The sequence below is a fragment of the Acomys minous genome (genome assembly GCF_964271855.1).
Source record: "Acomys minous genome assembly, chromosome: 9".
NCBI classification, from domain to species: Eukaryota; Metazoa; Chordata; class Mammalia; order Rodentia; family Muridae; genus Acomys; species Acomys minous.
In genome coordinates, this window is record NC_140490.1 from 68181696 (window position 1) to 68196741 (window position 15046).

Below are 15046 nucleotides of genomic sequence, written 5' to 3' on the forward strand. Positions count from 1 at the left end.
ACCTTGCTTTGTTATAGATCCCAGGACCAGATGCCCATAGTGGGGGGGGGGAGGGGGGAGGAGGCATATCCACATCATTAATCAAGAAAATATGCCTCAGTCTTGCTCACAGACCAATCTGATAGAGGCAGTTGCTCAAATAGTTTTCCCTCTTCCCAAATAACCTTGTCTTGTTTCAAGTTATCAAAATATAGTAATAATAATAACAACAACAACAATAGCCAAAGAATTTGTTTTCTGCAAGGCTTGGTAGCGCACATTCATAATCCCAGCACTCAGGAGGCAGAAGTAGGAAGTTTGTGAGTTCAAGGCCAACCTGAGACACTATATAAAAATTTTTTAAAAATTAAAAAAGATAACTGTGAAAAATAAAAGAAGCCAGTTAGTGATAGAGAATGCATTTTTGCTAAGAAAAATTTTAAAGTGGAAATAAAGATTTGTGTGTGTGTGTGTGTGTGTGTGTGGTACTAAATGTTGAACTGGGGTCTTTGTGTTAGGCAAGTGCTCTGCCACTGTTTTATTTTATTTTTAATGTTGAAATAGGATCTCAGGAAATTGCCCAACCTTCCCTGGAGCTAAGGATCTCCTTGTCACAGCCTCTGGAATAGTTGCACTACCATACCCAGCTAGAGAACGAAAAGTTTGTGTCACTTCCATATGATAGAACAAGATTTTATCCTTATATAAATCAGTAAAGTGGATAGGACAGAACCATAAGACCGAGCAATTCAAAGGAGGACTCTAACAGACAGCAATTCCAATTCTGAGAAGCTACCTTGGGTCTCTGAGTGCTCCTGGAATCCACAGAAGCCCTGCTGTGGACTGTGATGCTCTCCTTTCCTGGCTGGTAGAGATGCTCTTTATGGTAGAGATGCTCGTTATGGTAGAGATGCTCGTTATGGTAGAGATGCTCTTTATGGTAGAGATGCTCATCATGGTAGAGATGCTCTTTATGGTAGAGATGCTTGTTGTGGTTGCTAACATCAAAAGGGTGGCTGAAGAGGATTGAGGGGGAGAGAGAAAGAGGAGGGGCGGGAGGGAGAGAGAGACAGCAAGCAGTCTTGCTGGAAGTCACCCTGCAGTTCCCATGACGGAGGGAACTTAGAAGGAAGAAGCCAGTTCAGGGTTCATCATACTATATAAAGAGGCCCAAAACCCAAAAAGTGTGTGTGTGTGTGTGTGTGTGTGTGTGTGTGTGTGTGTGTGTGTGTGTTAAAATAGAAAGGGGATCATGAGAGGGAAGGAAGAGATCTCAAGGGAGGAAGAAAGCTAGGGAAACATTAAGTTCAACTTTGCTCTTAGCTTCTTAAATTATACAAAAAGGACAAAATATATTTGGGTGTATTAAGAAACACGGGAACTGAAAGCAGAAGACAGACTCTGGGAAGAAGGAAGACAGCCATCTGGAGGAAGAAGTGGGCCCCAGGGTGGGGACAGAGTGCCAAGAACACAAATGAGAACAGACTATACGAATGAAAATGCCAGGAAGAAACCCCTTTCTTTGCATGCCAAATTTACAGTTTTTAAAAAAATAGACTCAAGTGAATCTAACAACATCTAGCTCTATAAACAGAGACAGAAACTCACATTAAAAATATAATAATAATAATAATAATAATAATAATAATAATAATAATAATAATAATAATAATAATTTCTAAGCAGCCTGTTGTCTGTTTTAGTCTCCTGCCTGATTCTGTTCTTTGTAGTTAGAGCCTAAAATTACATTTGTATCAGTTTGTATCCGAAGACACTAAAATAAGTTTCCTTTTTGTTGTACCCTATCAGTTGGCCTGTTTGCCTGTTTTGCATTGAATTTCCCCAGACATTAAGTATATATTTGAAGGGGGGAGTAATTTAAATTAAGAATGTCAATTTTCTAATTTTATTCAGGACTCAGCTAAAATTTGATGCACTTTAAACCACTGTACTAAAACAATTACAAAAGGAAGTCAGGCTATGGAGTCAGTTGTGATTGTAAGATCATCTAACTTTAGCAGCAGGGGAGTGTTACTCTAAGGAGGATGACACAGTGTCCATCCACTCTCAAGTAGTCGTGGAAGACTAATCTCCATCCCCCTAGCCTCTCAAGAATGAGGAGTAGGGGCTAAAGAGATGGCTTAGTGGTTAAGAGAGCTTACTGTGCAACCATAAGGCCTGGAGTTCAGATCCCAGAACTCATATAATAAACTGTATGCCAGATAACCCCAGCTCTGAGTGGGGCAGAGGTAGCATTGTTGCCGGACTCACTGGCTTCCAGCCTCATCAAGAAGACAGAAGCCCTAGATTCAAGGAGAAACCCTGTCTCAAAGGGATTGGCTAAGAACCTGTTGCCCTCTCCTGGCCTTTGAGAGTATATGTACCTGCACACCCACACCCACACAGATAAGTACGTACATACATACATGCATACATACATACAGTTTCACAGCTTCTGTGTTTCTTTCAAGAGTCACCTCTCCACCCTAGGGATGACACTCTCACAGCACCACGGCCTCTCCCTTCGTGTGACATAGCAAAAGTCATCATTTCTTTTTAACTCTGATGTTTATGAATTTCCCTATTTCCTAGAACACTGTCGACCATATGTGTACACCATACTTCCGCAAGCCTGACACACAAAAGGATTTTAATAAACGGTTGGAATAATTGGTGAGCATTGCCCACATAGGTGATTCCCACAAAACTTCCTCAGGATCCTGGGATTTAAACCCTGAGGTATCTTCACAACAATTGCATGCTTATTTGAAAAACTGAAACTTAGCAAAATGTTACATTTGGCATTCTAGAGTCCAAGGTTATAACAGATGGTACCCCCAAATACTGGCTAGGGAGTGGTCCAAAGGTTATCTGTATTGTGTTTACTATTCCCCAACAGAAAGAGAAGGCAGGTGGCAAATTGTTCTGATAAACCTTATCCTGGGAAGCATTCAGCATTTGAGAACAGACGTCTCATCATGTTGTCAAAACTGGCCAAGAACCCATGACCCTCCTATCCTCTTCTGAGTTCTTTGGACCCGTGAGTTTCATTTACCTCCTAAGCCAGAACAACCCCAGGTCCCGATGCTACACTCTCTGAGCCCTGGAACCCTCACTGATCAGAAGCTCTCTTGGCTGTGACATTTACTATGCTCCTGACTGAGCAAAGCAACAAGTACTAAAATATCCATAGAAGGAGATGTCTGGGGCCTTAAAGATCTGCCGGCAGCTGATGAAAGCTAAAAGACGTGCCCAGAGAGTGACCAGTGAGCGTGGATAGTGCATATGCATTGAGAGAGCAGGCTCTGGAAGACAGCATGCAGACAAAGTGTGGACAAAGCAGACCCTCCCCACAAGCACCAACCCGCTGTCACTAAGGTAGACACACTGCTGTATCGTCAAAGGTAAGTTGAGTGTCATTAACTCTGCCACCAAGAATCCTCAGTTCTTCCATCTGGGCACAGAAGACTAAAGACAAACTATTAAGAAAGTAAACCCTTTAAGCTGATGTGGTGAGGTGCACCTGTAACCCCAGGGCTGCAGATATGGAAGCCGGGAGAAGTAGGCGTTCAAGCTGATCCTCAGTTACACGGGCTACACAGCGGGTTGAGGCCCGCTTAGGCTACATGGCAATCCAACATAAGGCATACCTTGACTCCTTTCTGAGTAGAAAAGGGCCACAGCATCAGAGCAGCTGGTCAGGGACCATCAAAAGGCCCAGGGCCAGATCTTCTTTTAAATGATGGTTCAAGCCAGCCAGGATGCAGCTTGATGACACTTTTTATTTGATTTTCATGCAGCCAGGAAGTCTTTTCAAAAGCAATTACGAAAGCATAGCTGGGGAGTCAATGTTCCTCTGGAGACACAGATGCTGAGCAAGCTGTAAACTGTTGCTTATCTCGATGTGCCTGCCATATACACTGCTCCTCCCCGCCAGCTCCACCCATTAGACACAAGGAAGGGGATTAGAAACTTTAGATAAACCAAATGCTATGCCAAGTCAGAGCTACAGGGTGTGTTTGTGTGCGTGCGTGAGTAGGTGTTATACAGTAAGAGAATAAAACACTAAGGAGACTGTAATCCACCCTTGACTATTGTCCTCATCTGTATTAAAACTAGGCTACTGTAAACCTCTTTGGTTTTATCATGAAAAGGATTAGTGTTTGCTTTATCACAGAGAAAGTTATCTGCCTTTCTGGGTCATGGAATTAGTTCTAGGCAGAAAGTGGGCAAGGATGGCAGGCCTTGCCTCAGGTGAGGACAATCTTGGCGGGGTTGGCCCCAGGTGAAAGCTTAGCCCCTTGGAAACACTGCAGAGACCCCACTGAGATGGGCACTGTGATGGACTGAGAGGAGCCACCCTGTCTCCAGAATTGGGGAAAAGAACCAGAGAGTCCAACCGGGCTATTGGCTATCGTGTTGCAAATTGACCCTCAAGGGGAGAAGGGAACCAGAGGAGAGACTGGGGGCTGCTGGAAGAATGGGAGAAGCAGCAGAGAGCAGAGAGAGAAGGCTGTGGTGGTGCCAATTGCTTCATTCTGAGAGAGAATCTGCACACAGGCCCGGACATGCTAAGGAATTTGCCCCTCGGAACTGATTCCTGGAAGGTTTATTCTTGTTCTCCTTAACCTTTTTTCCTTCCTGTATAGGATAGTTGGGTTGTATAATAACATCTAATTGATAAGAAAACAAGAGGCAACAATTGGCACTCAACATGGGGCATGATGGGTTCGGTAATTTCTAATGGTATGAAGGAAGATTTCAAAGATACAGAAATGTTGTTTCAGCGTATCAGCAAAATCGCAACTACCGTTGCAAAACTCCTTCTTGCTCTATACTTAGAGGGAATTTTCTGTTTCTTCTTTGTCCTTTTATTATATTCTTTTCTTAGAAGGATTAAAAGAAAGTCTGGTAAGATAGGAAAACAGGAAATGTTGATAGATTCTATCATTTTGGAAAGAATTATAGATTTCACTGAACAGATGAAGAAAATGCAGGGAAAACTGGAAGGGCTGGAAAGGCAGAAAGCACCTTTGATTTTAAAAGTGTGAAGAAGATCAGAAGCCAGAGGAAAAGGAAGGCAAACAGACCAAAGCGTCGATGGAGGACACCCCCAGAGTTGCTCAGACACCTTCAGCTTTTCCAGTCACTATAAGACATGCCCCACTCAAAATGGTGCTCAGGGTTATGATGAAATGGCATGGGGTCCTGTAGACATGATGGATTTAAAACATCTTAAGAAATCCATCGTCAAATATGGTATGCACTCTATTTTCATTGAACAAATGTTAAACAGCTGGGCCACACAGAATAGACTTGTTCCCCAAGATCGGAAAATTTTAGTTTCAGTGGTATTAGAAGCAGCAGCACAACAGTTACAGTGGTTATCGTGGTGGCGAACCGAGGCCATAAGAACAGAGCAAGAAAATAGGACAAAGGAGATACATGTTAATAGAGATCAATTGCTTGGTGAAGGACCATATACTAAGTTACGAGAACAAATCCAATGTGAAGATGGAGTGATTGAACAATGTCATATTGCAGCCTTGAGAGCTTGGGAGCTGGTAGAAGAAGCTGCTAAGACAACCATTCCATTTACTAAAGTATTTCAAGGACCTGGGGAAGCCTTCACAGAATTTTTTCAGAGATTAGGATCCACTATGGATAGAGTGTTACCAGATTCTGAGACCAAACAGCCATTAAAACTTATCATGGCTTATGAGAATGCAAATACTAAATGTAAGAGGGAAATTAGACCATTAAAGGAAAGAGGAGCTCCATGAGATGACTGGGTAAAGGAGACAGTTAATATTAACTCTCAGGAGTATCAAAACAATATTGTAGGACAAGCTATAGCCAGAGGACCCAGATATCACAATACTCGGTGCTTTAATTGTGGTAAAATTGGTCATGTGCAAAGAAACTGTAGAGATAGAAATCCCAGACCTCAGAATAACCAGCACAATAACCCGGAAGAAAACATAACTTGTAGGAGAGAACAAGGAGTTTCTGGCCATGATGGTAATGAGATGCCAAGACTTCCAGGATACTGTAGTCGCTGTGGGAAAATAAAACATTGGTCTAGGGATTGTTAATCTAAAAGAGATGTGCAAGGCAATATCTTGCCAACAGGAACGGCAGGAGGAACCCACCAGCTTAGGGCCCCACCAACAGCAGAATTCCCCTGGCCAGTCCAGAAGTAACAGACTTCCAGGAAAATGGGAATTGAGTTTCAGTGATCTAATCTGATCTATATCTCCTACCCTATCTCCACAGGTTGTGTGTTACAAATTGAGTAGTGGTATTTTTGGTCCTTTGCCTTCGAGTGCAGTGGGAATGGTTCTAGGAAGAAGTGGGCTGATTTCTCATGGTCTCATTTTGCATCCCGATATTATAGATGGGGACTGTAAGGAGGAAATAAAAATCATGGTGTGTGTAAAAAAGGAAATAAAACTTAATGTCAGGGATAGAATTGTTCAACTGTTATTGTTTCCTAACATTAAGAGCAAGGCCACTCCAGTGGAAAGAACAGGAACATTCGAGAGTACAGGGAAACGTGTTCTAGAAAACAATGATTAATGATCAGAGAGCTAAATTAATTATGCAAATGAATGGTGTTAAAATAGAAGGCTTGGTGGACAGAGAAGCAGATGTGCCAATCATGTTTCAAAAGTATTCAAATCCGAATTGGCCACTTCAGAAGGTATATGTAGAAATTATAGGAATTGGCAAATTATGTCAAATAAAACAAAGTGGTGGCTTGAGTGTGTGGGACCAGAAGGGCAGACAGGGAAGCTGAGACCCTATGTGGCTGACATACCCATAAATCTATGGGGAAGAGATCTTTTACAACAATGGGATACTCAGATTAATATTCCTGCAATTACAGAGATAGACAGTGTTTAAACTAAGGAAAAAATGGTACATGCTTCTGGGAAAGGCATTGATACAAGTAATCAAGAGCAACCACAAGCTATGCCCATTGTCCAACCTCAGAACTTCTCAGGTTTAGAGTATCCAAATTTATGAGAGTGACCACTGCTGAGATACCAACAGCCCTGTCCCTAAATGGATTTCAAACAGACCTGTATGGCAGGAGCAGTGGCCCTTAATAAAAGAAAATTTACAGGTACTTCACTGTTTAGGGAAAGAGCAGCTGGAGGCTCAACACACAGAAGAATCTTCCAGCCCCCGGAATTCCCTTGTGTTTGTATAAGAAATCAGGTGGATGGAGGATGATAAAGGATTTGAGGGCAGTGAACAAGGTGATTCAACCAATGGGTCCAGTTCACTCTGGAATTCCTTTGCATTCTTTGTTAAGTCTTAGCACATAATTGCAATTGATTTAAAAGATTGTTTTCTCACAATACTTCTGCATGAGAAGGACAGGGAGAGGATTGCTTTCTCAGTACCTACTCTGAAAAGTAATGCTCCAATGAAGAGATACCACTGGAAGGTACTGCCATAGGGAATGTTGAATAGCCCAACCTTATGCCAATATTTGTGCAACGACCATTAGAAATAATTCATATGCAGTTTCCTCAATCTATCATTTACCATTACATGGATGATATTCTGCTGGCCAATTCTGATCCTAATGTTTTAGAAAAAATGTTTAAGGAAACACAAAAAAATTCTGCCATGCTGGAGATTACAGATTGCTGTAGAAAAAAACACAAAGAGGAGACTCAGTCACCTATTTAAGTTATAAAATAACTGAACTAAAAATTCTACCACAAAAGGTACACATCCATAGAGATCAATTACAAACTTAATGATTTTCAAAAATTAATGGGCGATATTAATTGGTGAAGGCCTACAACTGGACTAGCTGCCTATGAGTTAAGTAACTTGTTTCAAACATTACAAGGGGATTCAGATTTAAACAGTCCAAGGTGTCTAACAGCTGAAGCAGGAAAGGAGTTAATTCTAGTAGAGCAAGAACAGCAAAAGGCTTATGTGGACAGAATTGATCCTAAACTTGGTTGCATTCTAATTATTATGCCTTCAAAACGTTCTCCTACTGGGCTTCGTATGCAAAGGGAAGACATATTCACAGTATGGATATTCTCGGCAAATAAACAAAGCAAAAATTGAAAACATACACAGAAAAGATTTCTGAATTGATTACAAAGGAAAGAATAAGATTGAGCCAATTGTCAGGGATAGAGCGGGTGGAAATCATAGTGCCTCTTACTGATTCTGACATTATGTCATTATGGGTAATTAGTGAAGAGTGGCAAAGAGCTTGTAGTAGCTATTTGGGAGACATTAACAATAGATACCCCAAAAACAAACATATACAGTTTATTAAAAGAACTAATTGGATCCTTCCAAGTATTGTTAAGAGGTCACCGATTCCAGGGGCACCCACTTTCTACACTGATGCAAATAAGTCACGTATGGCTGGTTATAAGTCTGATGAAACAAGTAAGGTGATTAAAAGCCCATTTACCTCAGTTCAAAAATCAAAATTGCTTGCAATCCTTTATGGTATTGTTTGATTTTCCTAAATCTCTTAATATAATCACTAACTTTCAATATGTAGAAAGAGTTGTTTTGCATATAGAAACTGCTGAATTTACTCCTGATAACTCAGAATTAACTACATTATTTATAGAACTGCAACAGGTCATCAGAGATAGAAACTATCCCTGGTATATTACTCATATTCGATCTCATACAGGTTACCAGGTCCATTGGCACAAGGAAATGAAGACATCAACAAATTATTAATAGGAAATGTATTCAAAGTCTCAAAATTTCATTTAAAAACATCATGTTAATGGTAAGGGTTTGAAGAAAAGATTCCCTACCACTTGGCAACAAGCCAGAAAAAATAATTAACAGGCGTCCTACATATTCTTTCTATAATAAAAAATCCCACTACCTGCTGGAATTAAACCTAGAGGCACCGAAAGGAATAAAATATGACAGATGGATATGTTTCACTTTGCAGAATTTGGAAAGATAAGATATGTGCATCATACCATCGATACATATTTAGGTTTTTGATGGGCAAAGGCCTTAAGTTCTGAAAGGGCTGACTATGTAATTAGTCATTTATTGGAAATAATGTTATGGAAATACTTGCACAATTAAGACTGATAATGCTCCTGCATATGTGTCCCTTAAGATGAAAAAATTATTTATATTATAATATAAAACACATTACTGGTATGCCTCACAACCCCACAGAGCAAGTAGTTGTGGAAAGAGCTAATCATACCTTAAAAGAAATGCTTATTAAACAAAAGGGAAGGGTAAAACCCCCAGGGACCAATTAAATAATGCTTTGTTGACTAAATTTTCTTAATGTTAATGATGAAGGGACAACAGCAGCTGAGAGACATTGAGTGATAGAAAAAAAACTGGGGAATTAGGACAACCAATTTTCTATAAAGATTTGTCAACTATGAAATGACAACCTACAATAGTTTTGAGATAGGGTCGTGGATAGTCATATGTCTCCACAGGGAGTGAAAAAATATGGTTACCGACAAAACTTATAAAGATTAGATCTGACAATATAACAAGGGAATCTTAAGGGGTACCTGGTCCTTATAACATGACATCCTTTAATACAGCTTAGAGATCTAATGCCCTCTTCTGGCCTGTCGGTGTACATGCAGGCAGAGCCCTGTATAATTTGTACACCTTGCTTGTCCCATAAATATACCTATACTAATAATCTGCCTCTGATACAGCGAGCAGGGTACCTCAGCTGTTGTTTCCTTGAAAAATTATATATGTACAGATATACCTATACTAATAATTTCAAAAGTTTGCTTATGTTCAGAGCAAAAAACAGGACAATGGTAAAGACCAAACCTCTGCCTCTGGCACTACTGTTTCCTCAAGAAATTACATACATATCAACATTAAAAGGGCTAGCCCAAAGGATTATTAGACTAAAAAGGGGAATTGGGGAGGAATGCTTGAGTGGATGTAACAACTAACAATAAAGTGCTGTTTAGTCAATAAGCTGGGCAGAAGGACAGGAAGTGGAAGGTGGGACTTCCTGGAGAGGGGGCGGAGCCAAGTTGGACAGTTGAGAGGGAGAAAGAGGATGGTTTACAGTTGACAGGGAAGGAGAGAGGATCATAGTGGCAAGTAGTTGGGATGTATGTATGTTATGAGGTTTAGAGTAGTTTATGTTAGTTTACAAGTAGATTTGTATTAGTTTAGATTCTGCTCAGTGTAGTGCTGGCAACTTTAAAGTATGTTTCATCTCCCTGTGTCAGTTATTGGCTTCTTAGGCTGAATTGATACAATTTACCATAACAGGAAAATCCACCAAGCCCTGAGCTACCTCAAGCCCAGGACTTGAAATTCCACCAATCCTTACCATGGAAATCTCTGCCCTACAAAGCTCCACCCGTAAGAAATCTTATATAAAGATTGTATCTGCCAGAGAGAACTGGAGCAAGAACACCAGAAATACAAAAGTCTCTCAAAATTGAAAAGAAAGAAACAAGCTTAGTGAGCATGACGGTGCACACCTGAACGGACAATACTTCAGAGGTGGAGGCAGGGCTGTCACGAGTTCAAAACCAGCTACATAATGATGTTTGAGGTCAGCCTGAGCTACATATTAAGTTCAATACATAAGACCCTATAGTAAGTAAACATGTGAATAAGTCAATAAATAGAATAAGCTTTAAATTTCCTTCTGCAGGTGAAATTTAGAATTATAAGTTTTCTTGAAATCTCCAAGTAAAGAGGAGTTCATAAATAAAACAGGAGCAAGGAGAAAGGGAAACCCAATAAAACCATCTTGAGTTCCTATTTAATGGACCTAATGATTGCTTTGAAAGAACACTGAGAAAAGCTATATCTGATAAAAAGCTATATTCCGATGACTGACAAAACAGAACCAACTGCCAAGAAATCTTATAAGCCTGGCCTGACAGCTCGCACCTATACTTCGAGCAGTCAGCAGACTGAGGTAGGAGTTTGGGTTTGAGGCCAGCCTGGTCTACATATTCAACTCAAGGCTATCCTGGGCTACATAGTGAGTTCCAGGGTAGCCAGAAGTACTTTGAAATACTTTGACTATTTAAAAAAAAAAATCAAGAAGAAGGAGATATGAGGATGAGAGAGGCAAAGGAGGAAGAGGAGGAGGAAGAGAGGACAAGGGGGAGGCCCTGTGAGTTCTGGGAAGACTCTTTTCACTCCATTTACTTCCTACTAATTAACACCACGAGGGCCCCCAGCTGTGTAGTTTGTCAAGTTTGCAAGCCTAGAGTGCTGCTAAGAGAGAAGCCACAGGTAAGAGCCCCACGCCAGTCTGCCTTGCTGTGCTAAGTGTGGTAAGATGGAAATGAGCTAAGGATTTTTATTCCAGAACACACAGAGTTTCAGCTGCGCTCAAAGATAAGACCCACAGCTTCCCTCGCCCAGCCTGGCCCGGGGGCCTTCCGGGTAGGACTCGGATGTCTGTGAAGGGCCCTTCCAGCGTCACCACAGAGATGCTGACGAGCTCCTCTCCCCAGGGCACACCTCTCTCAACTTTTAACATGTCTGAAACTCCTCCCTCCTCTAGCTACTGTTCCCCCTCCCCTTCTCCTTCCTCCCCCTTGCCTTCTCTTCCTCCGTCTGCCAAGTGTCTTAGGTACCCTCCTCGCTCCTCGCCCCCTCCTGACTCCGTGCCCCTCACTGTGGCAATCCAACTGCCTCAAGGTCGATTTCAACTTATGACCCCGAGGCCAGTGACCTTCCATCCAGACCCCAGAGCTTCCCTCCCTGAACCTCGTGTGCACAACTCAGGACTTTGGCTCCTCTTGGTGACCTGCGCCTCCTCAGAGGCTCTGGATCTTTCCCCCCTTAGTGTTTCCATAGCGCTCTTTGTTTTCGTTCCGTTTTGTTGTTTCGTTCGTATGCCCGTGGATATTCCCAGTCTGCAGGTGTTCCTCCCTTGGTGCAGGGTAGACGACCCTACTCTTAAATCAGTCTTAAGAGAAAGTATTCGTTCCCCTTGCTCCTAAGTTTTCACACTGGGAGCAAAGGAATGAGCAAACCACTGGCACCGCCCAGGTCAAGGGCAGAAGTCAGCAGGCCCGCTGCTGCATGTCTCTTCCATCTGTCTGGCTGCGGGCAGCAAAAGGAGCCATTCTGGGGCTCTTGTGTGCTCCTTGTGACTGAGTCTTGCTTTGAAACCCAGGCAGGGCTAGAATTCAGTATTTAGTCTAGGTTAACCTCCAAGTCATCGCAGTCTCCAGCCTCAACCTCCTGAATGCGGGGACAACAGGAAGAAAGGGACCACATCGGAGCATGAATTTCTCCAAACAGAATCCAGATTGAAAAGTTCCAGACCCTACTTAAGCTACTGCCTGAGGCATGTTCTCTAACTCGTGTTTTGTTTGTTTGTTTGTTTGTTTGTTTGTTTTTGGGTTTTGTTTTGTTTTTTTATCCAGGTGTCAATGTAGGATTTACAGGCTATTGTAGCAATTAATAAAGACCATTATTTCTTTGCAAGGCAGAGGTATATATGCTTGTTCAGGTGCCCGTGTGGGTATAAGTGCATGTTGGTTTTATCTGTGCAGAAGCCAGAAGTCATTCTCATGTGCTTTCCACCCTGTTTTGGGGGATGGGGTCTCTCACCACTCTTGGCTTGCAGCACACCAAGGAAGTAAGACTGTCTGGCCTGTCTCCTCCTCCTCTACAGTACTGGGATTTTTGGGGGGTTGTTGGTTGGTTGGTTGGTTGGTTGGTTGGTTGGTTGGTTGACTAGTTAATTTTTCAAGACAGGGTTTCTCTGTATAGCCTTGGCTGTCCTGGAACTCGCTTTGTAGACCAGGCTGGCCTTGAACTCAGAAATCCATCTGCCTCTGCCTCCTCCTCCCCAGTGCTAGGACTAAAGGTGTGCGCTACCATCACCCAGGTGGTACTGGGATTTCTGTCCCAAGTTTCCACACTTGGCGTTTTTTAACATGGGATCCTAAGGGTCAAGCTTATGTCCCCTTTACTGATTAACTGTCTCCCTAGCCTTGCACTCATTTCCTTGTACAGCTCAACATGTTCACACGCCTTACGAGCTAGAGCCTAGAAGACTCTCTCAACAGCATTCTAGAAGCAGCCTCACTGTAGGACTGTGCTCTCAGCCCAACGAAGGTCCCTGGAACCAGGAAGTGAGGCCTCCCATGGAATTTGGAAGTCCCTTTCCAGTGGACAAGAGGTCTGTGACGCCCAGGACCAGAGCCTCCAAGTGGAAAAAGATGGAAGTGGGCAGTGAGGATGGGCAGGAAGAGCTTGCACTGGCCTGAGCACCCTGCAAGAGATTGTATCTGACACCTCAGTGGGATACTGAGGTGGGCACAGGTCACCAGGGGAAAGCCTCAAAGGGACACTGAGGCACTAACATTGGTCTCCAGAGAAATATACAGAATAGGAATTTAAAATGGAAATGTACACTTATAAAGGGATAGCGAATGAATGCGTGAGTGCTTATAATGCCCCCCCTCTCTCTGTGGTTATAGGATTTGGTTGGGCCCCAATCTGTGGTTCAACTGAGGTCATTTCACCTGAGCAAATGAGTATTCATCTTTCCTAATAGGAGGTGTCCTAGCATGTGGCCCCAAGGTAAGAGCTCTTAAGTTGGAGCTAGGCAGAGGACAAGCAGGCACCTGCTTGAGGGAGAAGCCAGGCTCCTCCAGCTCACCCTGTGCACCACAGAGTTAGATCAAAACATAGAACCCCTCAGCTCTTGCTTAGGAGTTTTCTGGGTCATGAGGACTGCACAGTCCTGTGTGAGACGTACATAGTCCTGAAAATACCACTAAGCCTGAAGACATCCAGAAAGCCCCATTACCCTTCCCCCAGAGGACTAAATTTTGCTGGGATGCTGCTTCCAATTGCCAGGGCCACAAGGTTTCAAGGCAGCAAGAAAACCAGATCTCATCCCTCCATTGGTGCCTGTGACTGAGGAAAATGCCAGGTCCTCTGTCATCTGAGCTGTTATCTGGCCACTTACTGGCCTGTAGAGGAGGGAGAGCCCCTCCATTGTAGAGAAATTACAAAAGCTATTTTCTCCTCATGAGCCACACTTAAAGGACTAGCCACTCACCAATCAGATACAGAAACTTTTATTATTGGGGCTGAAGTCCACAACAGGAGAAATAGTGCCTCACAAGATACTCAAAGCAAGATAGGAGACTGCTTACCTCAGAGGGCAAATAAATTAAAGCTGAGATCAAAGCCTACAGCTCCTAGACTAAGCTGTCTGGGCCCCTGGCTGAGGTGGTGGTACAGGCCAGGCCTCCCACAAAGAGTCACCTTCCCTTGAGTTGGGGAAACAAACTGGTAAACAAAGCAGCCAAGCAAGGTGCCCTCTGTGAAGACAGAGCCCTAAAGTGAGTGGTATACCTAGGTACTCCTAAGAGCTCCCCTCGTATAAGCCAGAAGAAAGGAAAAGAACAACTGATAAATGGGGGTGGAAAGCTGGTTGATCACCACAGATAGAAAAATAATAATTCCTGAGATGACAGCTCTGTCTGGTCTGGCAAGCTCATGAAACAACCCATCTGAGAAAATTACCTGAAATAGTCAGGGTTCCTTAGAGTAACAGACCATCTCTCTCTCTCTCTCTCTCTCTCTCTCTCTCTCTCTCTCTCTCTCTCTCTCTCTCTCTCTCTCTGTGTGTGTGTGTGTGTGTGTGTGTGTGTGTGTGTCTCCATATATAACTACTTTATATACTGTATATTATAAATAAATATATATTAATTTACATATTACAAATACATAACTATTATATGTACATGGGATGTATTAGAATGATTTACAGGCTGCAGTTGAGCTAAACCCAACAGTTGGTGGCTATGAACAGAGAATTGAGGAATATAATAGTTTCTCACAGTGCAGCTAGCTGGATGGATCGGCTGGTCTTCAATACATACCAGGTACCCAAGAAAGTAGGCTGGAGTTGCCAGTGGTGGGGTGGACTTGCTAGTGAGGCAAGAACAAGCTGGCAAAGAGCTAAAGCTTCCTTCTTCTATGTGTGTATATAGACTTCCTGCAGAACGTGTGGCCCAGAGTAAAGATATGTCTTCCCACCCCAAAGTTCCAGATT

At 42.6% G+C, this 15046-nt stretch overlaps 1 protein-coding gene across 5 annotated transcripts in view; it reads right to left on the reverse strand.

Moving 5' to 3' along the window:
* The window catches only part of LOC311604310 (cytidine monophosphate-N-acetylneuraminic acid hydroxylase), a 123328-nt gene that overhangs the window by 71569 nt on the left and 36713 nt on the right, over positions 1–15046 (reverse strand). Inside the window, exon 1 of one of the 5 annotated variants that reach the window (XM_084794054.1) lies at positions 3630–3657. The exons of the other annotated variants lie outside the window; for them this stretch is intronic. The gene's annotated coding sequence lies outside the window, so the exon portion shown is untranslated. Of the gene's footprint in view, positions 1–3629; positions 3658–15046 lie in introns of those variants that run through there. 5 annotated transcript variants of the gene reach the window in all.